At 45.5% G+C, this 27,452-nt stretch overlaps 1 long non-coding RNA gene across 1 annotated transcript; it reads right to left on the reverse strand.

Moving 5' to 3' along the window:
* Window positions 1–324: 324 nt before the first annotated feature.
* On the reverse strand, window positions 325–27,307 carry LOC147698919 (uncharacterized). The gene is made up of 5 exons (XR_015299241.1): window positions 27,170–27,307; window positions 13,329–13,375; window positions 12,710–12,745; window positions 4,873–4,951; window positions 325–428 (listed from the first exon to the last, which is right to left on the reverse strand). It is a non-coding gene; the product is annotated as an uncharacterized LOC147698919 (long non-coding RNA).
* Window positions 27,308–27,452: the final 145 nt, after the last annotated feature.

Raw genomic sequence — 27,452 nt, forward strand, 5'->3', positions numbered from 1 at the left:
CCCCTTGATTCTTCATTGGGCACACCTTTAAAATTAGTTCTGAACCATTTCCTTGTATATTTGATCTTGGGTTAATGTGGTGCTTTGCATAGCGTACAAAATGCACTGCATATTGGTCGCATTCTGATGCATGCATGATGGCACCAACCTAAAAGAAAAGAATGTGAATGAAACACAAAAGCATCAAAGATGATTAAATAATTAGATACATGGTAATGCACAAGGTGTAGTTTGATGCATCTTCTGAAACTCTGAAGTGATATCATGGATTGATCTTGTGATTCCCACTGTCTGACACAAAAGAACACAAAAACACATTCAGGATAGATCTCAATATGATTTATTATTTAATTCGTCAGCCAATGAATTTAATAACAGCTGGTAGAGAGGGACAGCCTCATTGAGTTTTCATTTCACGTCATGGAAATCTGTGGATAAAAAAAAATATTAATAGTAATTAGCTTGTAATAACAGGCCATCATGTTCCTGAAAACAAAACATATTATAGGTAGCAGCAAAAGGTGTTTTGGTCTTTGCAAATCTTGTGGTGGGTACTATTTGCGGTGAGGGTACAGTTTAACAGTTGTATTATGTAATTGTGGGTCAAAATCTTTTAATTTAATTTTCAGAAAATGCAAACAGTCATTGACACTGACCATCAGGAGCCAAAAAATGTCCAGTATATTGTTTCAGTACTTAGGGGTTGATGGAACTCGTGGATCTTCACTTAGGGGCCGATTAGGATTGCGGTGAATCCGCATCCTCCGGGCCGGCGGAAGCCACCGCCGGCCCGGAGGATGCGGATTCACCGCTGCGGTGATAGAAAAGACCCCCGCCAGAATAGGATGGCAGGGGGGTCGGGAAGACCGTCCGCATCTTTTCCGACGCGGTACCGCAGTGGAAAAGCTCTAATATGGTGGCGGTGTCTATCAGACACCGCCAGCCATATTAGGATGCATGGGGAAACATGCTTTTCCACGGCGGCTTTTCCGCCGTGAAAAAGCATGTGGTCTTTTCTGTTTTGGGGCCCGTTGCGGGCCCCCAGGGTGTCAGGGGGTGGGGGGTGCAGATGGGGGTACCTAGGGTACCCCCCTGCATTTGCTTGCACATAGCGGCAGGCACCGCGCGGTGCCTGCCGCTTTGTGCATGCAAATGCACTGCATGTATTTTTAGCATTGGGGCGGGTGCTGCTTCAAGCAGCACCCGCCGCAATGTTAAAAATACAGGATGTGACCGCCAGGGTGGCGGTCACATCCTAATTCGCACTGAGGGACCGCCGCTGCCCCTGCGGACGGTCTCTCCACCTCTGGGGTGGCGGACGGACGCAGGTCCATCGGCCATCATAATGACCCCCTTAGTGTAATTCCAAAGAGTCACACAACAACTTTGCAAGTTTCTGCGGAATTCTGCCAACGTGTGGAAATAATGCATTTTACGCTGTTGCAATGCGATTTAACGCCGGTAGCTCATTCAACGCTGCTATATCTGTGACAATGCCAATATGTGGTGCGCAACAGCATGTGGACAGTCGAGTTGATTTTCCTGCATCTTGATGTGCAAATCTACCTGAGAAGCAGCATTCTAACCCTCGCTACTCCCATGACCACTCGTGATAGAAAATCACACTGGAAGGCTTGCTAGTGACCAAAAATCATGGTTCGGAATGCCAAATGACGTTAATGCTTGCCAGCTTGCTTGCTCGAGCTTTCACTTTCTTCCTGTTGTAATCACATTGCTTGAACTGGGAAAAAAGTATGCAAAGTGGCGATTCACAGAATTTGTCCGGAACTCTATGTAGATTGCAAATTGCTCTAATTCTACGAGTGTAAATTCAAATTCTGCCCTGGTCTAGTATGTGTCTGGTTAACATCAACATATTCCATATGACAATAATAACCACCCTTAATTCATCCCCAAAGATGTCTCCATTCCATCGCCTTCCCTTTAAATGTCCGTGACTGCACATATCCCATCTAGATCATAACTTGTCCACCCACTCTTCTTTAATGCATTTCTAATAACTTCCCAAATTTGGGCTTCACTTATCAATTCTATTGTTCTGATCCAGTGATTCTAAGCACCCTCAAGTACCTTGGACAAGTGATCTCCCTCAGTTTGGTTGCCAAAATACTCAGACATGTTCATCTCATCTTTGCCTAGAGTGGCTTGTGTGGCAGGTAACAGTCATTTTTAATGTATATTGAATTAATAACTAACTGTTGTTACGGTCATCTCTAAATTAGCCTTTCAGTTCCTCCATGTAGCAGATTGTCACAAGGGCCAGATTTGACAATTAAGTGCTGGTTCCAAGCAGCGGAAACCAAAGGCTCAAATTAAGCACTGGATATATTCAGGCTGGAATGTAGTTCCAATTTACTGCTATCTTTAAAAGAGTTTCCTTCATTGCTTCTCTGGGTGCACTAGCTGCTGACCTGCTGAACATGTCATTCCATTATCTGCCAGTCAGTTATTGCCCCAATTCCTGTTCTCAGCACTTCTATCCTGCATTTCATGAATTGACTGCATCATATTTATAAATCTTGCACAAACCTCATTTTGCATCATCCTTCGCGAGTATCCATCTCTCAAACTGAGTCAACCACTGTATTATAAATGTAGTTGCAAATTGCACTTGTAGGTAGAGTGACTGATGCCTGCATTTATGTATGTACATTACTTAAACAGTGAATTGCAGAGTTGATGGTCTGTTGGGTGTCTTGACCATATGTGTTATACCAGGTAGATTTAAGGCCAGTTACAAGGTAGAGATCTGCAGCTTTTGGATTCTGTTCATGAACAGTCTTGGTGGAGCATTTGTGGAATGAGTATGGCTCAATCTCTCTGGTAAGTCTGGTGATGTCTGAAAAACGTTAAAGGCTTCCTTGCAAAGGGCACTTTTCAAGGGATTCTTGAATGTATGTATGTGAATTTACATAAAACAAAACTAGCACTAAACCAATAGAGAGAATGATGAAGAACGGGGAACAGTAGATCAATTAGAGGGCTGGGTTGATTGGATAGAGGCAGGCTAATAGGTGAACCCTGCGGGTAGATGTCTAAGTGTTGGTGATAGGAGAAATAGAGAATGTGGCAGGAGGAGCTACTTCGGCGAGGGTTTAAAGAAACAGAATTGTCAATAATATGGTAGGCTGTGTAGTAGATTCAGCTGTGTGCACTTTGTAATTGAGGATAGTAAGTCCCTTAACATTAGAGTTTTCCTCTATATTTTTTGTTCTTGAATCTCAAATGAATGATTAATTTAGAATTCCCAAACCATGGTTGTGGCTGCAAATGTAATGGTAAACAGGTTTGTCTGGCTAGGAGCACTTAACAGCCTGTCATCCTTTACTAGAGTCATAACATTTAATATGGATCTGGCAATTTAGAATTTAGTGGATAGGGTACCCTGCCACAAAGGTGGTGGTGTACCCTGTTCATCAAACTGATTGCCAGTCTTCTCTATTTAGAGTTGGATGAGCAGCCAGAATAAGGCTAATGAAGGCCTCCCTGGTGAAAACATTAGACCAATATTCCAACAGATATCCAGCCATTGTTCTAAATATCTCGGACCTTTCGTGCTATTGAGAGCAAGCAATCTTACACATACATTTCCGTGTTTGGGACCACCAGGAATTGCCTGGTTGCCCAACAGATTTTTTTTTTAAATTGACCCCATACCCTGGGAGCAAATTCCCAGAGTGTTTGGGCTATTAGTCTTCTGTTTTTCAAATACAAACCCCCTCTTTGGGAGTTAGTTTTGAAAAAAAGGGTAGCTAAGTGGCCAGCTGAAACATGGCGGCTGCTCAGTAGATTTACAGTGTCTTCAAAGTAGCCATCAAAGTGGTGGTGGCACCTCTCAATGCACTGAGGTCTGCACCAGGCAAGGAGGGATTTCTATATATGGCTGGCGGTATTCTGCCAAGTTGGCTCAATGTATGACCTCCACCCTGCTGGTAGATGGCAGACCACCCACCATAACTCTTAATAACCCCCGAAGAATGGGCCACTTAAAAATAAAATACGACCCTCTAGAGGTTTCTGAACCGAGTAGCCAGACTCTGCTTCAATTAGAAGAAGTTAGATAATAACACTCTGCTTTAAATGTTCCCCAAATTTGCTGATAATTATTTCACTTTTTCATTTCCCCCTCAAACACTATGCTTTATCTTTTTCCATCAAGGCAATATCAGAGACTTAATCAATTTAAAGTTGTTGTTTATTTTGTATGCTAAGGAGCACCATTCTTGAAACATGATTTGAAAGTTGGAACTAATCAATGCAACTACAATTTGTTTTCGAAAAGCAAAGGTGCAGATCATGCTAGACACTAATTGTTCCTTGTTTTTGTGGATGGCAGTTTATCTTCCAGCTCTTGTGATACTGGGAAACAGCAAATGTTGCCAATTTAATTTGAACCTCAGAGAGCATATTTGATCAGTGAGGTGGCTATGGTTCTGGTCTTCATGGTGGAGGCAGCTCTCTCCCTAACAATTTAAAGTGTAGTTTTGGAAAAAAGCTTAATGTAGTTTTGTGAGTTTTTACTGCTCAATTATAATGTTCAATAATGGATAATATATTGCTGTAATTCAATCAACTACATCATCTAAAACTATGTCCTGTTTCCAACAGCAGTAGCCATATGTGAATGGAACATTTGGCCCTTCACAGGATGGTCCCCATATTCACCCCAGGTATTGACCCGTTAAAGTTAGTGAGATCAAAGTGACCCTGCTGCTCCAACCACAAAATGAGGGGATCCCTTTGCTCTGACCACAAAATGGGTTCATTTAGAAGGGAAAGTGGTATCATGAAGCATATATGATATGATTACATTTACCTACTTCTGGTTCTATCGTGCAACCCCTTGCTTACCATGCTGGAATGAGTGGTCCAATAATCGTCCCTTTTATAATTGCAGAGAACGAAGGAGTCCAAGCTCTTCTGTCTCTTGCTGTACACAGAAATAGGGGATTTTCATATGTTAGCTCATGTTTTGTAGCAGTTTTGCAAAGCTTAAAAAGTGCAACTAAGTCATACAATTATCAGGTATAGCTACCTACACAGGCTAACTCCCTAAAGACAGCACCTGGCAATGTACCTTAATCAAAAAAGACACAAACATACAGTAATAGAAATGCGTTTACATTTTCCATGAAATTACAAAATTAAAAATCAACAAACTAAACTCATTGTAAATTATATTGAATACATGCTCCAAGTGTACCTAATGCAAGAGGAAACAACTCAGTGTGAAGCATCTAAACACACACAATAGTTCAGAGCAAGATACACACCAATGTAAATAAAAAAACAGGTGTAAATAATGTTTGACTCTGAGTACATAACAGCACCTTTGAGATGAGATGATTACAAATTGCACTCACCCCTCAATTAATGCTCCCTTCTTAGGATTTGGATGAGTGTGTGCTCCTCAAGGGATGGAGGCCCCATGAGACCAAGACAATTTTATGCCAATACTAAAGATGAATTTTAAAGGTCAATTTACATTATTTAGCCACTCTTTGAGAATATGGCAGAGTGTGCGAAAACTGTGTTTGATTTATGCTCATTTTCATTTCCACCCCTCCAAACTCGCAGTTAGGCAACCTTACTTAGAGGTGGGGGATAGTTTCTACTAGTAGAGCCTTAGGGGCATATTTATTAAAGAGTTGCTCACCCTTCCGCCACGCTACGGGTCGCAAGAGCTACACAACTTTTACGTTCAATTTATCAATCTGTGTACGGCCATCTTGAATGGCACTGCATGGCATGATAAATCCAGAGTCGCACAACACATCGCTGCGCTACCCTGCCTCAGGGTGGCAATCCATGGGTGGAGTGTGGATGTCCCATGCATCCACCCATAGATTTTGGTGCATTTCCACATTTACGTTACTGGTAAACCTGGGAAGGTGTTGAAATGCTACACATCCCCATTTGAAGTGTTATGATGAGAAATATCTTAATTTGTCTTGTTTATTCCTCTTTCTATGTGTGCTGCTTTCTGCAGCACACACAAAAACAGGGAAATGCCTCAGGGGACATCATGAATAGAACTACTCACGCCCTCTCTTATTACCATGGAAACACACATACAACCACTCACTTACCCATTCACAGACTCAGATGAGTTTTCATATACCCACTCACTCCTCCATAGAGGTACTCACACCCACGCGTAGTACAGCCATTCACACAACCATTCACTCAGCTATACATCCACACATACAAGTCACTCAGACGAACAGTCACTCACATAGCCACACACTCACACATACAACTACTCACACACCCACTTATTTACCTACACCGTCACTCCACATACCCTCGCTCATCCATACAGCCACTGACTCACTCTTACAAGCACTCACACACCCACATAATCACTTCATACCCATTCACACATACATACAAGCACTCACGCATACGCTCAGTCATCCATACAGCAATTCACACAGACACTCACTCTCTGATACAGCTGCTCACACACCAACTCACTTAACCAAACACCCACTCACTCATTCATACAGCCACTTACACACCCAGTCACTCAATCATATAGCCATTCAGATATCCACTCACTCACCCATACAGTCACTACACACCCAGATACCCTCCCAGAGAGCCACTGACATCACCACTCACTCACCCATTGTATTGTATTGTATTGTATGTTGGATTTATATAGCGCTTATCACACAGGGGTCTCTAAGCGCTTGCCTTGGGAACCCGTCCTGGCTTTTCCCTGTGAGATAACCCCTACAGGGCATCCCCAAGGTGAAAGCCAGGCATCCCGCCGCGGGGGGCCATTGTGGAGATTAAGCAAGCTTAATGCCCAGAGTTGCAGAGTGTGAACCCCTGATTAGGTCAGGCACCTAAGCGAGAATTATCGAGTCCGTGGACATTTGAGCTCAAGACCCTGCCGCGTCGGGAATTGAACCCTGGTCCCGGGTCTGACCTCTGCTTCAGGGTCTGCCTGCTCTAACCAGTGAGCCACACTTCCCCACTAGAGAGCAACTGACACGCCCTCTCATTCACCAATATAGCTACTCACATTGCATCTCCCTCAAACATACAGATATTCACACACCCATATACTCAAGGATATATATATAAACCAAGGTATCTGATTGTTAATTCGAAGGGTCTCACGACAGAACTATGAAGCTAGAAGCTGATCTGGTTTGCAGCATCATCTATCCTCAGTCTGAGCTGTTCCTGGAGCCGAGCACTGCTGATCATTCTTATGCAAGAGGTGTGCTTCAGAATGGCTATGAGATGCATCGTATGAAACTTGGGGGCATATTTACAATGAAGTGGCGGAGCACGGCATTAGCCTCCTTGGCTTAAAGCTACACTCTGCCACTTCAGAAATAATGTGGTGCAGCCCTGCATTTCCCATAGTGCAAGGGTGTCTGCGTTGAGGGGAAAATTGTTTATGTGCATGACTGCTTCCCTTCCTGCACATTAACAATCTATAAATGGCGTTTTGTAAATGTTATGTGTGTTGCCTAATGCAACACACATAGAAGTTGCAAAACGTTATTTTTTAAAAATTGTTTATGTGCAGAAAAGGTCACCTTCCTGCACATAAACATTCAATTGCCTTTTGCTGTTTCTATGTATGCCGCACAAAGCCGCACACATGAAAACAGAAAAAACTAGGATAAATAAAAATTTCTCCTAGTTTTGCCTGTTTAACACCAGGTTTTCCGTGGTCTTAATTTTCGTGCTGCCTCCTATTTACACCACCCTTGTAAATAGGGGTCAGCGTCAAAATCAATGGGTGTTGCAGTGGAACACCCACAGCAACACCCATTGCCCTCTCCTTTCACGCTAAGTACAGCCTGAAAGGGTGCCTTATTTAAAAGGCAGCGAAAGGGCAAATTAAGTGGCTTAACGCTGCTTTGCTAAATAAGGCAAAGGCTCTATCGACGCCGCAGTGTCACTAAAAGTGACGTTGTGAATATGCCTCTTAATTTATAAACTATTTTTTGCTAATGTTTAGCATAACGCTTAGAAGCAGCAATAGGGTGTTAGGATGCTAGGAACTTGCTAGCCATGTTAGGAATGTCCATATTTTTTTGTTGACTATGACATATACACCTGCATTCATGTTCTCTTTCAACTTGGTTACTGTTAACGCTTGATGCACTAGACTTGAGTTTCAGAACGTTTTAAAGTTTCATCTCCTGTATGTTGGTACCTATTATTGAGGGTTTGTCATCCCACTGTGTCCCTGAACTCATTTAATGGGACTGAACGGGACCAGGAAACACCTCCTACACAGAACTGCTCAGTGAGTTGACCTGAATATAGATAGCAGTACAACTGGATTTCTAATTCCTAATGCTGCTTTAAACTGAGCCCTTGCACCAGGGGGTTAGAAATTTGACCGTTGCTGCTTTATTGTGGCAACAGATCATGACACAGTCCAGTCCAAACTGCAAAGTCAGGTCCTCAAGCAACCCAATGTTATGGTTTGTATACTTATTAAGCTCTACATGGAACGTGGAACGTGACATTGTTAGTGAGTGACATGGTTTGGTTTCAATGCCTGAGCATTCTGTTGAGGAGAATTTACTGTGGTCGAGGAACTGGACAGACCTCTCTCCTGTGCATGTGGAGCTTACTCATCATTCAAGAAGCTGCTACTACATTCCTGTCGGCTGCTTCCTGCTTAGGTGCACTCAGGAGAGGCACACTACACCCAAGACCAGTTTAGGCCTGAGGAATATCATCAGTCGGGTGCTGCTTGGTTTCAATGGCAAGTGAGCAGATGCTTTCTTAAGATTACTTGTCTTGTCTGCATGTTTTGTCGTTCTGTACTGTTTAATCATGTAAAACCAAAGTACTCAAGGTCTCCGTGAGTTGGTCAAAGCTCCCTGTGGAAACAGGAAAGTGTAAGGATACTGGGAATATATTAAAGAAGGTAAGGCAATAGTCTGTAATGACATCGACACCTGGAATGGAAGGAAAAGCAAGATTAAAGCTGAAAGGTAAAGAAGGAGGAATAGACTGGGCTTTAAGTGGGATGAAAAAACTGGGGGGTCTCTCAAAGGGGCGTGGTCAGTGTAATTAGGGGTGTGGCTTGAAATCACTTACACAAAAAATCTGTGCTTAGCATAGTGTGCCGCCCGACTTGTATTTTGCTGTTTCTGTCATTCCATCCAGATATTTGATACAAGTAATATCATACCTAACGAAACTACTTGCCAAGAGTATTGTGGTCCTTGAGCCTTATATTAGGGATGTCTTAGATCTATCATTTAAATCGAGCACAGTACCTAAAAGATGGAAGCAAGCAGTAGTACTGCTGCTTCAAAAAAAGCCTAATCTTAGCCGGGACAGGTTGGATAATCTTCGTCCTATTTCACTCCTCCCCTACCTGGCCAAAGTGGCAGAAAAGGTGGCCAATCTTCAGCTGATGGCTTATGTTGAGAAAGCCAATCTGCTTCATCCCACTCAGTTTGGCTTTCGCTCACGTCACTCCACTGAGTCAGCGCTGCGTATGGCCACTGAGACCATTAGGCAAGGGGTAGATGAGGGACAGACGATGGCCCTCATTTTACTTGACCTAAGCGCAGCCTTTGACACTGTACCACATTTCACCTTGCTACAGTGTCTAAACAAGGGTGGAGTCACAGGCTCAGCGCTCAGGTGGATCCAATCCTTTCTGTCCGATAGGGGCTTTCAGGTCAGACAGGGAGAACATTACTCTTGTATGTTCAATTTGGATCAAGGGGTTCCACAGGGCTCTGCCCTGAGCCCTACCCTGTTTAACCTATATGCTTTCCCCGTAGCTAACATTGTGGAAAGCCATGGCATCCAATTAGTGTCATATGCCGATGACACACAGCTGGTCATCTCGCTGTCACAGGCACCCGATGTGGCTTAATACAGCTTCAGTGCTTGCATGCAGGAGCTTGCATCCTGGATGTCTAACATCTGCCTGAAGCTGAATGGGACCAAAACTGAGGTGCTCGTGGTGGGGGGTGGTCCGGATGTGTGGTCCTCGGCATGGTGGCCAGCATGCCTAGGCACCACTCCAGTGCCCTGTCGGCAGGCCAAAAACCTCGGGGTGATGTTTGACTCTGACCTATCTTTCACTCCCCAGATTGATCGAGTGGTAGGGATGTGCTTTGGAATACTCAAGAGTCTGCGGAAGATTCTGGACCTGCTCCCCGTTGGTGCCAGGCAGACTCTGGTGCATGCCCTTGTAACATCGCAATTAGACTACTCCAACCTCATCTATCTGGGAACTACGGTGAGAAGCCTCAACAGCCTCCAGGTGCTACAGAACGCTTCAGCCCGACTGGTGCTGAGGCTTCCGAGAAGAACGGCCTCAAAAGGGGCTTTGAAGGCCCTACACTGGCTCCCTGTTAGGGAAAGGATCACTTTTAAAGCTCTATGCACTTGTCATCGCATCATCGGGGGCAGGGCGCCTGAGCCTCTGCATAGCCTTATCACTCCTTATAGACCTGAGCGGATGCTTAGATCCTCTGACACTGGCCTGGTAACTGTCCCCAAAATTAACAAAGCGCGCATGGGGGGCAGATCTTTCAGGCTCCTTGCTGCCAAGAGCTGGAACATGCTTCCGCTGGAGCTTCGTCTAGAACCTTCTGAGGCTAAGTTCCGCAGAGCTCTCAAAACCCACCTGTTCAGGTTAGCACTTGTATAGCCCTCCCTATCTGGCCACCTCATACTCTCGAACCTAGCGCGGGGACACGCCGGGGTGCGTAATCATGCGCTTTACAAACTTCCATAATAATAATAATAATAATAATAATGATACCTACATTAAGTAAGGGATATTGGCTTTGTCAATGGTTATTACTTGCAGAAGATAAACAAGCTGCAACTATGACTTGTATATAATATTGACAAAGCTTCCAATTAAATCCCTGGTGAGCCTACCACAATGTTGCTGCTCCTGAGTTTCAGAAGGAGAAGGAAAATACAGAAAGAAAAACCTCTGAAAAGGATTTCCCTTCCCCCACAACGCTCACCTGGCATGACGTCATGCTGTAACTTCTCTACTACTGAGAAGTGAGCAATGTGAGCAGAACACATCCATGTGCCTGCTGTTTCGAAACGGGTCTCTATCAGGCTTTGTGTGGCGTCCTGGCACTTTTTTCCAGACTGCAGTGACAGCAAACAGCTGTCACTGCAGTCTGGGGAAAAAACGGACTGCCTGTGTCAGGGCTCAAACCAGAGCCCGATAGAGACCCGTTTCGAGGCCCCCTTAAAAAAACTGCCGGTGCTCAGACCCCTTGAGACCCGGCCCACTTAAAGCCCTGGGAATAGAAACGAAGGAAGGAAGGACATTTCTTTTACAGAACTGGGAGGATAGCAGAGAAAGAGACAGGGAACAATACTACAAGAGTGGGAGGAGACTGACAAGAATGCCGGGTAGCAAGAGAGAGAAGGTGATGCCAAGATCAGAAACCACCAAACTAGGGGGAAGTGCGGAAACACACGATCCGGAAAGACAGTAGCTGATTTCTTTGATGGGACCTTTCCTAGAAATCTAGAGATAGATTGGTACAGGGTTCGATTTAAGGAGTCCACAGATATAGCGGGACTGGAGCAGGGTTGGATTGAGATTAAAATTCGGCCCGGGCACGCTATAAAAAAGTGGCTCTCATTTTGTATATTGCCTTTCCGCAAAACACTGCTTTAAAGTTTTATGAAAAAAAGGGGGAGGGGTGTCTCTGGCAGAGCAATGTTTTCTTAACTTCAAGTAGATAAAAAAAATGCACAGATTATTTCACACTGATGAAACACCTGAAAAGAAGTGAGGCCACATCCGCTCAGGCCCCCTGCTCTGCTCAATATACATACATAAATGGGCCAGCAAGAGAAAGAAAGGGAGTGACACATCTGCCCGTTGATAAAAGGGAGGTAAAGGACGCCCATCTGCCTCCAGAAAGGCCTCTCAGGCACCCACTGGGCCACTGGAGGCATCTGAACAACACAGACACCTCCCAACTCGCCCCCCAAGGCTGCCCATAAAGGCAGCCCACAGCTGAAATTTGGATATCGGCCTATCAGCCATTGCCTGAGTGGCCGCCTTTACAATCCGACCCTGGACTGGAGACCTCCGGGCTAAGAGACACACATGCCAAACTTGCAGCAGTCAGGGAAACAGAACAGGGATGAGCGGGAACTAGCGGGAGAAGCACTCGATTCTGCCATGCTTCTGGAGGGGTGTGGCCAAGCCAGGAGCATGATCACAACTTCATATGGATTGGGAAGAGGCGGCCAGACTGGGCAGTGGTGTAGGGAAGGCTGAGTAAGTAAAGTGCAGACTGTCAGAGTTATACATCACAATAACAGAAGAGTGACGATTATTATATCTTTTATTGGTGCGCCAAGTTTGGTTTTCTTTTTGAAATTAGTTTGAGTTTCATATTTAGTACGAGGCAAGGGGATAGATAGAATTATACCAGCCGAAGGATTTATATATTTGTATATATTTTTATTTTAAGCAAAACGTTCTAAAACATAATTAACATGAATTCATAGGAAGGAAAGACCTGTCAGGGAAGGACAAAGGAAACAATAAATGACTAGAGAGTAAAGACCAGTCTTTCTGAAAGTGACAGAGGACTAGATCATGCTTACTGAGGTATTGTTGGAAGTGAGATACAAGGTAGAAGAAAGAGTGGAGATGAACAATATCTTTACTCCAGGATACAATACATACCTCTGACTCTCTTTCCTCGGCTCCCGGCCGGTTAGCCTGAAAAGAAGAAGAGCAAGAAGACATAACAATGGTTTTGCGCTACAACAACTAAATCAATGACAATAACAATTTATAAGGAAACTGTGATGTACTATAAAGTACTTCCCCTACAACTACTGCCTTGTAAAGAATAACCAAGCAGAATAAAAGAGGGTTCACTTATACTTATACAGTCCAGACTGATTAAAGACTGTACAACCTGACCAAGGGATTGAATCTAATAACTGTGAATTTACTCCTCAAATTATTTCCTTTCCAAAATATGGTTTCAGTGCTGACCCCCCCTTCCTGTTTGAAGAGCTGTGTACATTGCCAATGTATGTTGGCTCTCAAGATTCCATGGGTTCTGTCAATGCTTATTAGATGTGAGAGTGATGAAGATCTTTCAAGAATTCTCAGGTTCTTAACATGACCACTTGACTTGGCAGCCATCCTTGCACTTGTGAGGGAGAATTGCTACCCCAAGCTACAAGGCCTTGCCTGGCTTCATTGGTCAATGGGCACAGTGTGGTTCACCCCTCTCTCTGCCCCCATTGGGACCCTTGTTGACAAGCACGACTACAAAACCTGCAATACATACACGCAATCCTGAAGCACGATCCTCACCCAGCCTTGACTCTCGAGTTTCTGCAGGAGAAAAGGAAAAGACAGAGTTTGACCAATACACTCTCTCATGATCCTGGCAAAGACAGAATTACACCAGTGTTAGTGCACTAATCCAACAGAAACACATACTTATTTTTTAAGGATACTATCTGATTTTCTGGCTAAAGGCAAATTCGAAGGTACTTGGTTTAATGTCTCATTTTTTAACCATGCTGAAAATGGTTCACGGAAGGAGTAAACTCTCAAGGACGATACAAAAACTAAACTAAGTTCTTAGGATTTTCTTGAGGTGGGATAAAGTGAAAATAACCTGGAACCCTGGAATATTAACATAGTTAAGCAAAACTTATACATTGATTGTCAATAGATAAGTCACACAATCCCTAGAAGAACAGGGCAGCAATGTTCATGTACTGATATTGCGTCGCTATTAACAGCATTATATTTTAGTGCAGCAACTGAGAGAAAGGTTGTCAAGAAGACATAAACCAATGAAGGCAAAGGATTAATATTGGTCGTCAGAGGTAGAAATGTATTCACCAGTCAATCTACCCTCATTCACACTTTTCTACTGGGTTTTACATGTATCATACAGAAAAGTAAAGCCTTGTAAAACAAACGTGTCAGCATACACGGTCAAGTTACTGGAATATTCAAAAGCACAGGACTATAGGAGCCTTCCAAAGTCCAATGTATGGCAAGGTAAAGCATCCTGCCTTTTGGTATTGTACTGATAGAGGGTAAATGTAACCATTTTCTATAAGAAGGGGGGAATCCAGGCAGGGGGACTGGGAGGCGAGGTGGTGAATGGTAAAAAGAAAGGAGGTGTGTGTTAGTAGGGAACCTTCCTACCTTTCAGGTGTCCATTATCTTTTGTTCTGCGAAAGTCTGTTAGCTAATTGCAGACAAGTGTTCTTCAGCCTCAATATAGGTTCCCCTGATTAATCCCATGGGTAAGACGGTATATCGGATTCCTCATAGTCCATTTGTACCAGGTTATATGGTCTAGTCCTGGGGCCTCTTATGAACAAACACCGCATCTCTAGAAATGTCTCCGGTTGATCATTCTGCCTGGCAGCAATGAGGTCACAAACTCCAGATTTATACATTTCCTTGAGCAAGGAGTCATAGGATGGACAGATGTTGCACCACAATCTTAGGATACAGATTTTTGCTGTTGCCAGTGCCATAGTATGCCATCTGTATTGTTGATTGGTGTTGTCGGGGCATTGGGTAGAGTCATGAAGAAGATTCATTGGAGTTGTGACGGGTCCTCTAAAAGGACCTGTTTGTGCAATCATATTGGTGAAAGATGTCCAATAGTGGGTTAATGCAGGGCATCCCCACATGAAATGAACAATGTCTCAGTCCTGGGGCCCAAACGCCTTACATGTTGCTTTTGGAAGTAGTAAGGATTGCTGTAGTCGGAAGGGTATTGAATGCCATTGATGAAGTATTTTCAAATAGTTTAATTTTAGTCTGGCTTTCCTGATATGGCCATCATGTGTGGACTATAGCTTTGGCAATCCTCATCTGAATATTGTATACATGGCCTGTTTGACCACCAGAATTTTAAGGAGGGACCCCTGGTGTAAAGTAGTGATAGTATGACTGTATTTGATAGAGAACAGACACCACCCCTTTGTGTATAACCAATTTCTTCAAGTGGTCCAGGACTAAAGATGGGATGGGAGGAGCTAGTCTTTTTCACAACCAAATTTGTATTCTCTGGTAGTCCCAGAAATATTTCTAAGGTAGGTTAAATTGGGCCTGTCCTTCAGTAAAGGATTCACATGTTTGGTCTATAAGCAAGCCAGCTATAGAAAAGACACCATTAGTGCTTGGGGCATTCCATAAGGGATATTTACCGTCTATAAGCATGAATGTCTTACACCCCTCCTTCCTCTTCCTCCCCCTCCAACTCCCCTGACCAACCTTTGCCTACAAGACCTGCCCGCCCCTCCAAGTCTTACCTAAACCTCCCTCCCCACTCAGCCTACCCTTTTCACACACCCATCCCCCCTTCTCAAATGCCTTAATTGTAACTACCCACACGACTCTCTGACTGTGACGATATCAACCTGAGCTACCCTGAATACTACCTCATTGTAACCATGTATCATGTTACATATTCATCTACGTATAGCTGTCTTTTATCGCCTAACTTTCCCCTCTTGCCTCTCCCCATTCCCATACCCCCCCTTATTCTCTTGTGATTATAATTTGTTTGTTTTATTGTGTATTATTTAAACTGCTTTTTATCTTTCTGTATTGGTTTCTGAATACTACTTCGTTGTAAATTTCCTATACTGCTATGAAAACTCATGTAAAGCGCTCTGATACCCCCAGGTCCAGCCAGCGCTATACAAAACATGTTAAATAAATAAATGTATAAAATAAATACTTTCAGGAGTGTATGGGCTTTTCTCCAGGCATAGGTCATGGTGGCCAAGACCGAGAGGTTGCAGTCAGGGACACCAGTGTAGAGCATTCTGGATTCACTTATATTATGCATCCAATCAGGGCCGTTTCCATTGCAACTAATTTCTGGGTCTTTAGGGAGGTGTGTAGGATGTAACAGAGGTGCATGAGTTCTGATGCCTGCCAGTAATTTTGATGCTAGGGAATCTCATGCCACCTTTTACAGTTGATACAGTTTGGCAAGTTTCAACTTGGCTTTTGCCCAGATTATCATAGTAAGGTTGTGAGTGAGTCTTCGTTGGCCTACACATCAGTTGGATAGGTGAGCGGAGAAGGATCTTTAAAAAGTGGTAGTTATGTCTAGGTAACACATTAATTTTGATCATTTGGTTCTTGTCCCATAGGGAGAGACTTGAAGGGCCCAAAAGTGAAGGTTCACTTACATGTTCATGTGTAATGATGTTGGTCAGTTCCGGGGAGATCAGAATACCCAAATACTTCAAGGTGACAGGGGTTTGTGAAAACGTGATGCCTTCTAAGAACAGTGGTGGTCATGTGAAGAGTCAAATGCATGGCTTCACATATTACCAGTTCACTTTGTATCCCGATAAGCTTGAGAAGCTGGCGATCAATTCTATCATGGCATCCAGCAAGAAGGTCGGGTTGAGGAGAGTGACTGGGATGTCATCATGGTTTAATGATATTTTATTAATCCCTCCTGTGGTAGGTATTCTTTGTATTTCTTGCGAGTTTAAAATGGTGAGCACCATGGGATCCAGGGCGAGGATAACCTACAGGGGAGAGAGGGAATAGCCTATTCTTGTACCCCTATGAATAGTGAAGGGTGTAGAGATGTAGCCGTGAAAATCCACCCTCACCTTTGGGTGACTGTAAAGTTTATGGACCAAAGCTAATTTTGATGGGCCTATGCCTACCAGTTGTAGTATGTGGAACATACAGTCCCTATCAACTCTGTTGAATGCTGTTTCAGCATTAAGTGAGATTAGTCATTTTTCATCTTTGTCACTGCACACCTGCAGGAAATGTGGGAGAGGGCTCGGAGATGCGACATGGAAGAGCAGTGGGGAACAAATTCCACTTGATCTCATATTACTAAAGTGAGAATAACTTGCTATAGTCGTTTTGCCAGTAGTTTGCCCAAGAGTTTGGTTTTGGCATTAAGAAGAAAAATTGGTCTGTAGCTTGCACAGTGCAATGGGTCCTTGCCAGGTTTGGGGATAACAGTAATTATTGCAATGTTGGCCTATGTTAGCCGGCTGGGTGGGGTGTGTTTTCAAAAAGAACGTACAAACCACGGGAACTAGAAGGTCCTTTTGCATATTTTGTGCCAGGGGACTTGTTGTATGGTAGGACCTCAATAATCTCAGTGATTTTGTCATCAGTAATGGCGGCCTCAATTTGTAAGTGTTGCAGTGGAGTAAATCTAGGGGGCAGGTTTTGCATCAGGAAAACATCTATGTCAACAAGTGTGCTCATGATGTTTGAATGCATCAGGTCGCTGCAGTATGCCCCAAAGGTTACCAGAATATCTAGTGGCTGTGTGCAGTGTGTGCCATCTGCATGGAGGTTGGCAGGTATAGTGTGGGATGCCTCTTGTTGGCAGGCCTATAGGGCTAGAAGTTGCCTAGTTCTCCTCCACCTCTTTGTAACACTGCTTAAGATGGAAAAGGCTAGTTTATGCTCTAGTAATGTAAAGTGAGCTACGACTTTTATTAGCCTGCAACAAGGCTTCCAATGTAGTGTTTGTGGGAGTGGAGGAGTATTGAGTCTTGAGCGTATGGCTGACTTGTTCCAGTCTGCGTTGCATCTGGAGTGCCTTGCATTTCCTTGGGTGGCGGCCTACATTATGTCACACCTGACTGTTGCTCTCTTGGCTGCCCAATGGTCACTCAGGTAACCCATTGTCTCCTGATTGTGATCCAGGAATGCCTGGAGTTGGCCATAGAAGCATCTTTTATCAATGGGCATTTTGTAGTAGTAGAACTTTAGCATCCATTGCCTTGGAGGAGGTTGCAGCATCCCCAGATTAAGCCATACGTGTACTGCATCATAGTCAGGCACCCCTGAATTGATAATAGCAGCTTCTGTCAAGTTGGCTAGCAGTGGTGGGAACAACAGGAAACACTCACACCCAGTCAACAGATATGGGTTTAATCCATCACCGTTCTTTAGCCCACTCTGCCACCCCAGTTCAGACATGGCCATATGCAAATCAGTCTGACCCTGTGCCTCATGGGAACAGTCCAGCCCGAACTGCCAAAACATGCCTTCACTGGACTGGAAACAAGCTTCCTAGGACCGGTTTCTGGCATTACAGCCGTCATCAGCTAGGGTAGCTTGAATCCAGTGGTAAAGTAAGCAAGGGACCCATGTCGTAATGCCAGAAACCGGTCCTAGAAAGCTTGGCCATGTCTGAACTGGGGTGGCAGGGTGGGCTAAAGAACGGTGCTGGATTAAACCCGGATCTGTTGACTGGGTGTGAGTGTTTGATTGGTTCAGATGCCCCGCACATCACCACCCCCTTTTGTACTGCTTTGTTCGCCATAAGTTGGCAGGGTATGCTCAGACGTGAGTCCCTTGCTCACTTTGCCACTGGATTCAAGCAAGCCTGCCTGAAGACGGCTGTATTGCCAGAAACCGGTCCTAGGAAGCTTGTTTCCGGTCCAGGGAAGGCATGGCTTGGCAGTTCGGGCTGGACTGTTCCCATGAGGCACAGGGACAGACTGATTTGCATATGGCCATCTCTCAACTGGGGTGGCAGAGTGGGCTAAAGAACGGTGATGGATTAAACCCAGATCTGTTGACTGGGTGTGAGTGTTTGATTGGTTCAGTTGCTCCGTCCATCACCACCCCCTTTTGAACCGCTTTATTTGTAGTTTGAGTTCTGGCAGGTATTGAATAACATAACATAAGATAATAAGATATCAAGATTTGCCAAAGGTGGTCTGTCTTCAATGTCTACAATGAGATCCCAACAGGGCGTATAAAGTGAATAATTTGCACCAACGAATCAAAAGGTGATGAGAAATTAGATTTTTCTATATTTGATTTGGAGTTTCACCTAAAATTCACTCTTAACTTGAAACCATTTGTTACCCATGAGCATAGCATTTGCATGGAAAACGCAACACCAAACCAAAGAAGGGTTCTGCTAACTGTACAAACGTTTGAAGAGGGCAGAAACACTAAATCGTATTCACATTCTCATAAAAGCACCATATTGAAAATCACCATGTGTTATTAGCTGTAGTCAACTCAAGCAATAGCAAATAGTCAGTTATCCATGACTCTAAGGTTTGAATGCAAGCATATGCATGCTAGGTTTTGGACACAAATTTTGCATATTGAGTACTTGGATTAACCTTGTCGGGGAATTGCAGTGGCTTGGTGAGCATTTAGGTTGAACAAAATGTGAATTGTCCTCATTGCTCCTGAAAGGATAACTATAAAAGCGGACACTGTGGCGTGCCACCGATGGAAAAGAAGGTTGGGGTTGAACTCACTGAGAGATTCACTAAAGCAGGTGTAATGGACCCATCTATACATCATTGGATGAGCTGGCCCCATTGCGGAGGTTGAGGGACAGACCTAGAAGAGCTGATGCCTGGTTTAATGGCGATCTTGGACAGCACAAGCTCCGCTGTAAACAGGCGGAGCGTGCCTGGAGGAGAGGATATAGGGAGTCGGATAAGGTAGCATATAAAGCGGCCTTGCAGGAATACAAGGCCCAGCTAAGGAGGGCCAAAGCACAGTTCCTGGAAGACACCTTGGCGAAGGCCCCTAATAAGTCGCAGACCCTGTTTAAGTTGGTCAATAATCTAGCCAATCCGTCCTGTACAGTACCAGCTATCCCGGCCTCTCAGGAATTATGTGATTCCTTGGTCCTCACCGCCCTTGACCACCCGGACTCGCTCCTGACCGGTTGCTCCCTCCTTGCTCCTCTCCCAGTACTGCTGCTGTCTTCCTGGGGATCTTCACACTGCTGAATAACATCACGGTATCGCCTGCATTCTGTAAATTATTGGTATCGCCTGCATTTGACCAATTTGCGCTGTGTTTTCAAAATCTCATTGCTCACAGCGCATGTGATTGTAGCGCCGCCCGCCCTGCATTGCTTGTGTTTGTAGCGTTGCCCGCCCTGCACTGCATTTAGCTATATTTGCCCACCTGGCAGCAACGTGTATTATTGTATTAATTTTCGCTGTCCCAGGCGACCTACTGCCCCTGCCTCGCCTCCCCTCTCACCTCCATCTTGTTTGCTGTTGTTGTTTTCCCTGCCCCTCCTCCCCGCTACCGCCTCCCAGCTGCTGACCCTCCCACGCTCCGCCCCCCCACCATCCATTTATGGCCAATACCTCCACGCGCAGCGTCCACGCGCTACGGCCACGCCGAAGGTGCGCCAAAGGTAAGCCCGTCTACACCCGTCCGCGCCTGGACCGCGCCCAGCGCCAGACCCCCTGCCCCTCGCGCTGCCCAGCCCTCCCGCATTACCTACGATGCCGCCACCCTCCTAGCCCTTGACCCCGGTCGCGCCCCCAACTGCGTCCAAGCCGCTCCTGGACACACCCATGGACCTTTCTCTTGCTACTCCTGCAAATTCAGCGGCACCGTCAAAAGCTCCGCCACGACCACATCACAGATCCCCGACCCCAACCACCTACAATGCATCCTTCTCAACACCCGATCAGTCCACAGGCACGCCATTGAACTATGGAATCTACTAGACACCATTTCTCCGGACATCGCCTTCCTTACGGAAACATGGATGAACGCTTCCTCCGCACCAGACATCACCATTGCCATCCCTGAAGACTATAAGATCACTCGCAAAGACCGTACCAGCCACACAGGAGGAGGGATGGCTATCGTCCATAAGAAATCAATCCGCATCTCAACCAGCTCTGACACCAACCTCGCCAACTCCGAACACCTCCACTTCCAAATTCACATCGACCCCAAGACCACACTCAGAGGCACCCTCTTCTACAGACCACCAGGACCCCGAGCTAAATTCAGTGAAGACATCACGGACTTCATCACTCCACACGCGCTCCCCTCCAAAGACTACATCCTTCTGGGAGACCTCAACTTTCACCTTGAAAAGATCAACGACCGCAACACCGCCACCCTCGTGGACAACCTCGCCAACCTCGGACTTAAACAACTAGTCACTTCCCCCACCCACATCGCAGGTCACACACTCGACCCAATCTTCACCTCCAGCAACCATGTCTCCTTCAGCCACACCACGGACCTCTTCTGGACTGACCACAGCTGCGTTCACTTCACCTACAACAAACCAAAACCCAACATCCACCTCCAACCTACCCTGCAAAGAAACTGGAACAAAATCACCACGGACCAAATCTCTGCATCGCTCCTTCGAAACTCCCCAGCCCTCTCTTCTAACACCAACGAAGCCGCTGCCAACCTCACCCTATGGTTATCCAACACCGCCGACACCTTAGCACCACTGAAAAAACGTCAAAGCAAACCTGGCAGCAAGAAGGCATCGTGGTTCAACGATGATCTCAAGAAGTCCAAGAAACTCTGCCGCTCCCTTGAAAAGGCCTGGAAAAAAGACCCAACCACCAGCACCAAGGACGCCTTCAAATGCGCCACCCGCACTCACCACCAATTGATCCGAAAAGCCAAGAAAACAGCATTCAAGGATCGACTTGACAACAACGCCCACAACAGCAAGGAACTTTTCAACATCGTCAAGGAATTTTCCAATCCCTCGGCCAACTCCAACGACATCACCCCCTCTCAAATCCTCTGCGACTCCCTAGCCTCATTTTTCCACAACAAGATTGCAGACATCCACAACAGCTTTGACAACCAACCCGGAAACCAACCCACCCCACCATCTGCTGATCATCTCCCCCCCGTGAACACCCTTAACGACTGGAACCCAATCTCCACTGAGGACACCATCCGCCTGATGAATTCCATCCACTCAGGATCCCCCACAGACCCATGTCCTCACCACATCTTCAACAAAGCAGACTCCGTCATAGCACCACACCTCCGAGACGTCATCAACTGCTCCCTCAACTCCGCCACCTTCCCGGAAGACTGGAAACACGCTGAACTCACCGCCCTTCTGAAAAAACCAACAGCAGACCCCACCGAACTCAAAAATTACCGCCCCATCTCGCTTCTTCCATTCCCGGCCAAAGCCATCGAGAAAGCTGTCAACAACCAGCTCGCCGCCTTCCTCGAAGCCAACAAATCCCTCGACTCCTCTCAATCTGGCTTCCGAGCAAAACACAGCACTGAGACCGCCCTCATCGCAGCAACAGACGACATTCGAACTCTACTGGACAATGGAGACACAGTCGCCCTCATCCTCCTTGACCTCTCTGCAGCTTTCGACACAGTCTGCCACAGCACCCTTTTACAACGCCTCAATAACATCGGAATCCAAGGAAAAGCACTTGAATGGATCACCTCGTTCCTCACTGGAAGAACCCAGAGAGTCCGCCTTCCTCCATTCAAGTCCGAGGCCTCTGAAGTCATCTGCGGAGTACCACAAGGATCCTCGCTCAGTCCCACCCTCTTCAACGTATACATGAGCCCCCTCGCGGCCATCGCACGCCAACACAACCTCAACATCATCTCTTACGCGGACGACACTCAACTGATCCTTTCCCTCACCAATGACCCCAGCACCGCCAAAACTAACCTACACAAAGGAATGAAAGAAGTTGCCGAATGGATGAAACAAAGCCGTCTGAAACTGAACTCGGACAAAACAGAAGTCCTCATCTTAGGTACATCCCCTCTGCATGGGACGACTCCTGGTGGCCAGAAGCCCTCGGAAAAGCACCCATCCCGACAGACCACGCACGGAACCTAGGTGTCATCCTGGATTCCTCACTCTCAATGAACAGACAAGTCAACGCCGTATCCTCTTCCTGCTTCAACATTCTTCGCATGCTCAGAAAAACATTTCGCTGGATCCCCTCCGAAACAAGGAAAACAGTCACCCACGCTCTGGTCACGAGCCGACTGGACTACGGAAACACCCTCTACGCAGGTACCACCGCAAAACTCCAGAAGAAACTCCAACGAATCCAAAACGCCTCAGCCAGGCTCATATTAGACATCCCACGCAACGAACACATCTCTGGTCACCTTAAAGACCTCCACTGGCTACCCGTCAATAAGAGGATCACTTTCCGTCTGCTTACCCACGCACACAAATCACTCTATGACATCGGACCAGATTGCCTCAACTCACGACTGTCCTTCTACACCCCCTCCCGCCAACTACGTTCTTCCAGCCAAGCCCTCGCCACTGTACCTCGCATTAACAAGACCACCATGGGAGGCAGATCCTTTTCATACCTGGCTGCTAAAACATGGAACTCACTCCCCGCTCACCTCCGCCTTACCCAGAACCACCTAGCATTCAGAAAGCAACTTAAAACATGGATATTTGACAAGTAATCCTCCTCCCCTTCCTAAGCGCCTTGAAACCCTATGGGTATGTAGTGCTCTATACAAATTCCTTGACTTGACTTGACTTGACTCACGTTTGAGGAGAAAATCAGGACAATCTTGAATGGACTCCGGGTTTCTGGGCAGTCCGAGTTGTCTTTATCTTCCTCCTCAGAATTCCCCCACCATTCGGGTTCTGAGTGGGATGACAACAAGGAAGAGCTCCCCCCACTGTCCTGTTTTCCTATCCCCTCGTTGGAGGAATTTTGCGTCCTGGCCAATGGCGTGTCCTCAGGATCACCGCTTGACCCAATGCCACATAAGATCTGGAAGTCATTCCAAGATGAGCTGTTTCCCCCGCTTCATTCCATCTGCTGTCAGTCGTTGACCACAGCATCAGTTCCAGACAGTTGGAAGTTGGCAATAGTAACACCATTGCTAAAGAAGGCCTCTCTGGACCCTTTATGCCCGGCCAATTATCGGCCCATTTCGCTTTTACCATTCGTGATAAAAATCATCGAGAAGCTGGTCACGAGAGCCTTGTCCAACTTCCTGGAAACCAACTCCTGCCTGGATGCAGCCCAATTTGGCTTCAGGCCGGCCCATGGCACCGAGACCGCATTGGTTACCGTGTTGGATGATCTACGAACGCGTGTCGACAGGGGTAAGTCAGCATTTTTAGTGCTGCTTGACATGTCGTCCGCGTTTGACACGGTGGACCATGCGGTTCTACTGGGCCGCCTTCGGAGCGTGGGTGTAACTGGCCTGGCTTTAAGATGGTTAACATCTTATCTTTGCAACAGACAGCAAGCTGTGGCGTTACCACCATTTTGATCAGCCACACGACAGGTGAATCAGGGTGTCCCCCAGGGGTCAGCGATCAGTCCGATCCTTTTCAATCTATATCTTCGACCCCTGGTAGACCTGGTAAAGTCATTTGGCATATCAGTCATCAATTATGCCGATGACACTCAACTGATCTTTTCATTTGAGGGTACAGAGACAGTGTCGAGGGACAGCTTTCACCGTTGTATGTCGGCAACAGCAGAATGGATGCGAGTTAACTCGCTTCAATTTAATGGGTCAAAAACTGAGGTTCTCTATTGCTCCCTAGATCAACTCCCCCGCCCGCTACCGGACAACTTCTGGTCAACTTCCATCCCGGGCACGGTGGAGGCTGCAGAATCGGCCCGCAATTTGGGAGTTCTGTTTGAGCCTAATCTGCAGCTTGACGCCTCTGTTAATAGGACCGCGGCGACTTGTATGGGCTTGCTTCGTGCCCTACGTAAGATCTTGCTGTTACTTCCCTTGGGAGCCAGAGCAGAGGTAGTGCGTTGTTCTATTCTCAGTAGGTTAGACTACTGCAACGCACTACTTCTGGGAGCCCCTAAGACCTTGATCCTAAAGTTGCAGAGGATTCAAAATATGGCTGCCAAATTGGCTCTATCTCGTTCACGCTCTGCCTCTTCATCTGCAGCACTGGCTGATCTTCATTGGCTACCTGTCCAGCAGAGGATTGCCTTTAAGGCCTTATGCCTTGTCTTCAGGGCTCTGCATGGACTGGGACCAATACCGCTTCAAAATCTTTTCTCTTGGTATCAAGCTGCCACACTTTTGAGATCTTCCTCAGCGTTCCTGGTGACGGTTCCCAGGATTAACAGAGTGAGGATGGGCGGCCGTGCCACATTATGGAATACCCTACCTCTGGCGCTGAGGAGTAGACAAGATCTGACTTCCTTCAAGAGGGATCTTAAGACCTACCTGTTTCCAAGAGCAATGTAGTGTGCTTCACCTGATGGAATTGTTATGGTCTCAGAGCCAGGATACCCTTTGGGTGACAGCCGCGCTTAATAAGTATCAATACAATACAATGCAGAGCAGGTTTTATCACTGTACAATGTTAATTTTCAGATGAGGAGAGTGAGAGTGACAGTGTGCCAGTCGCCTCATGTTCAAAGGTAGGACAGCAGGAGATAATCACACACGTGACATGACATGCACAATCACCAAAAGAATGGAAGAGAATTGACAGAGGGGTTTAAGTAGAAGATAGAATGAATGAGTTGGCATTTTGTTTCGGGGAACGGATAAAGAGAGATAATTAAACTGTTACACAAAAAGATTAGGTTTGAGTTGTTGAAAAATTGAGAAGAAGGAGTAAAGAACAAAACAAATTTAGTGTGAGATAGTCATGAAGGTAGTTGCTGTTGTTCGTGGTGAGAAGTGTTGGCCCTGCCGGGTACACAATCAGCATGTCACTGCTGCGGCGCTAGTATCATTCCCTCCACCCCACATATCCTTTACTTGAAAGATGAGAATCTCTGTGGGATTTCAATCCTTATGAGGTAGACCGCCTGCACAAAGAATACACCTGTGGACTACAACCCTCAAGAAGAAGCTGTGCCTTAAGTAACCGCTGCCTGTGAACCCTTGTTGGCTGTCCTGTTCTGACATAAGCTGGTGGTATTAGAGCCCAGCACACCCCAGCAGCAGTCTCACTGTCCCCGCTTCAGCTGACAGAGCAGGAGCCTTTTGACACTACTGCTCTATTATGGCTCCACCACTGAGGTTCCATAATAAAGCTAGAGAGCCAGCATCCTTTAAGGGTGATGGAGCGTACATTTGGTACTCGTTCACTCCAAGTTTAGATAACTGGTGCAGTGGAATGTACTGCATTTCATAGATACCTGTTTACAAAACAAGGGGCCTAGTCACATTGTTTTATACTGGGCCATTCCATTTCCTTTTCTCTTTGCCCAGCACTTCCTTTCTCTTTACCACTTCATCTGTTTAAAATAAGAATGATAAAATTTTGAAGACTAGAGAGAGCATTCTCTGCCTTCAGCTATAATTTATTTGAGTAGATTTTTAGTTAAAGGGGAAAAGCTCAAGTCTAAAGTTATAATACGTTTTGCACACAAATTGTTGTGTACTGCCTCCACTGGAGGTGGTTTTGTGAAGACCAGCCTTTACCGTCAGCAGAGAGAGATTAGACATGAATGAGTAAATAACAACAATACATTTACACAACTCAGGGAGATAGCGTTCTGTACCTAGTTGCAGTCATGTGATGGAGTCAGATGCATTGATCATGGGACATTAATAGTCCCCCTCCATACCAGCCCACTCCCATCACTTGGTCATTTTATATTTGCCAGTGACCTAGTAGAGCACTCTGCTGCTTTTTGACAAGGGTCATGCTCTATAAGTACCATAGACACTTACATTGCTCATGACAGATCATCTCATAAAGTTTGAAAGAGTGAACCGCATAGTTTCTGTTGCCTCAATACCTCCACTCCTGCTATACAGATCCCCATTGAAACCCCAGTGCAGTGCGTTGTATTTCACCACACTTGAGGGCAGGCATCTGCTGTGCAGCTATAACTGCCTTTTCTGAATTTCACACTTTGATATTTTAACCCAACATTTCACAACCCTAGTTGCCATCTTCAATTGCACAATTGAAACCACTTTTAAGAATGAAAAACCGAGAGTTTTAAAAAAAGGTCATACAGTTAATGTCACAATAAAGTGTTGGTATAGATTTCATTTTTGGAACATGACAGAGCAATTAGCGTAAATCATTTATTAGAGTGTTCAAATGTTATTGCATTTTGCCAGAACATACCCTAAACATAGTTTTATTTTGCTGACTCTTTCAAAGACCCTCCAGATGTGAGCTACCTTTGAATAAACACCTTTCGACTCGTAGCTAACTAGAAAGGACACATGAGTCACATGGACAAAATGAAGGAATACATTTTGTGAAAATAAAACCAAAATATAATTCTGTGTTACACCCTAATCACCTTTGTGTTCGCTTTTTCCCCCAGAAGGTATGGGCAAGCCTACATTTTTGCCTTGATTAACCTTATGTTCAAGTTGGCTGATCTACACAATGTGGATACATTGATTATACATTACCTGGGGCAGATTCAGCAGGCTGTACATTCAAAAGCATGACTCCTATAATAAGGACCAGAGCCAGACCAAAGAACACCTTCTGAGCCATGGTTTAGTGCAGTCTCTTCAATTTAGTCTGTCAAATTCTGGATGTGGATTGCTCTTCAATACTTTAATGCCACTTTTATATCCTCAGATCTGTTTGTTTAAAGGTTTGGTATTTTTGCATACACATAGTCTCTGTCAATTAAGCCACATACTATGGTAGTAAAACTAGTCAGCTGTTGTATGGTACATTGCCAAA

The sequence above is a fragment of the Lissotriton vulgaris genome, chromosome 8, assembly GCF_964263255.1.
Source record: "Lissotriton vulgaris chromosome 8, aLisVul1.2, whole genome shotgun sequence".
Classification (NCBI taxonomy): Eukaryota; Metazoa; Chordata; class Amphibia; order Caudata; family Salamandridae; genus Lissotriton; species Lissotriton vulgaris.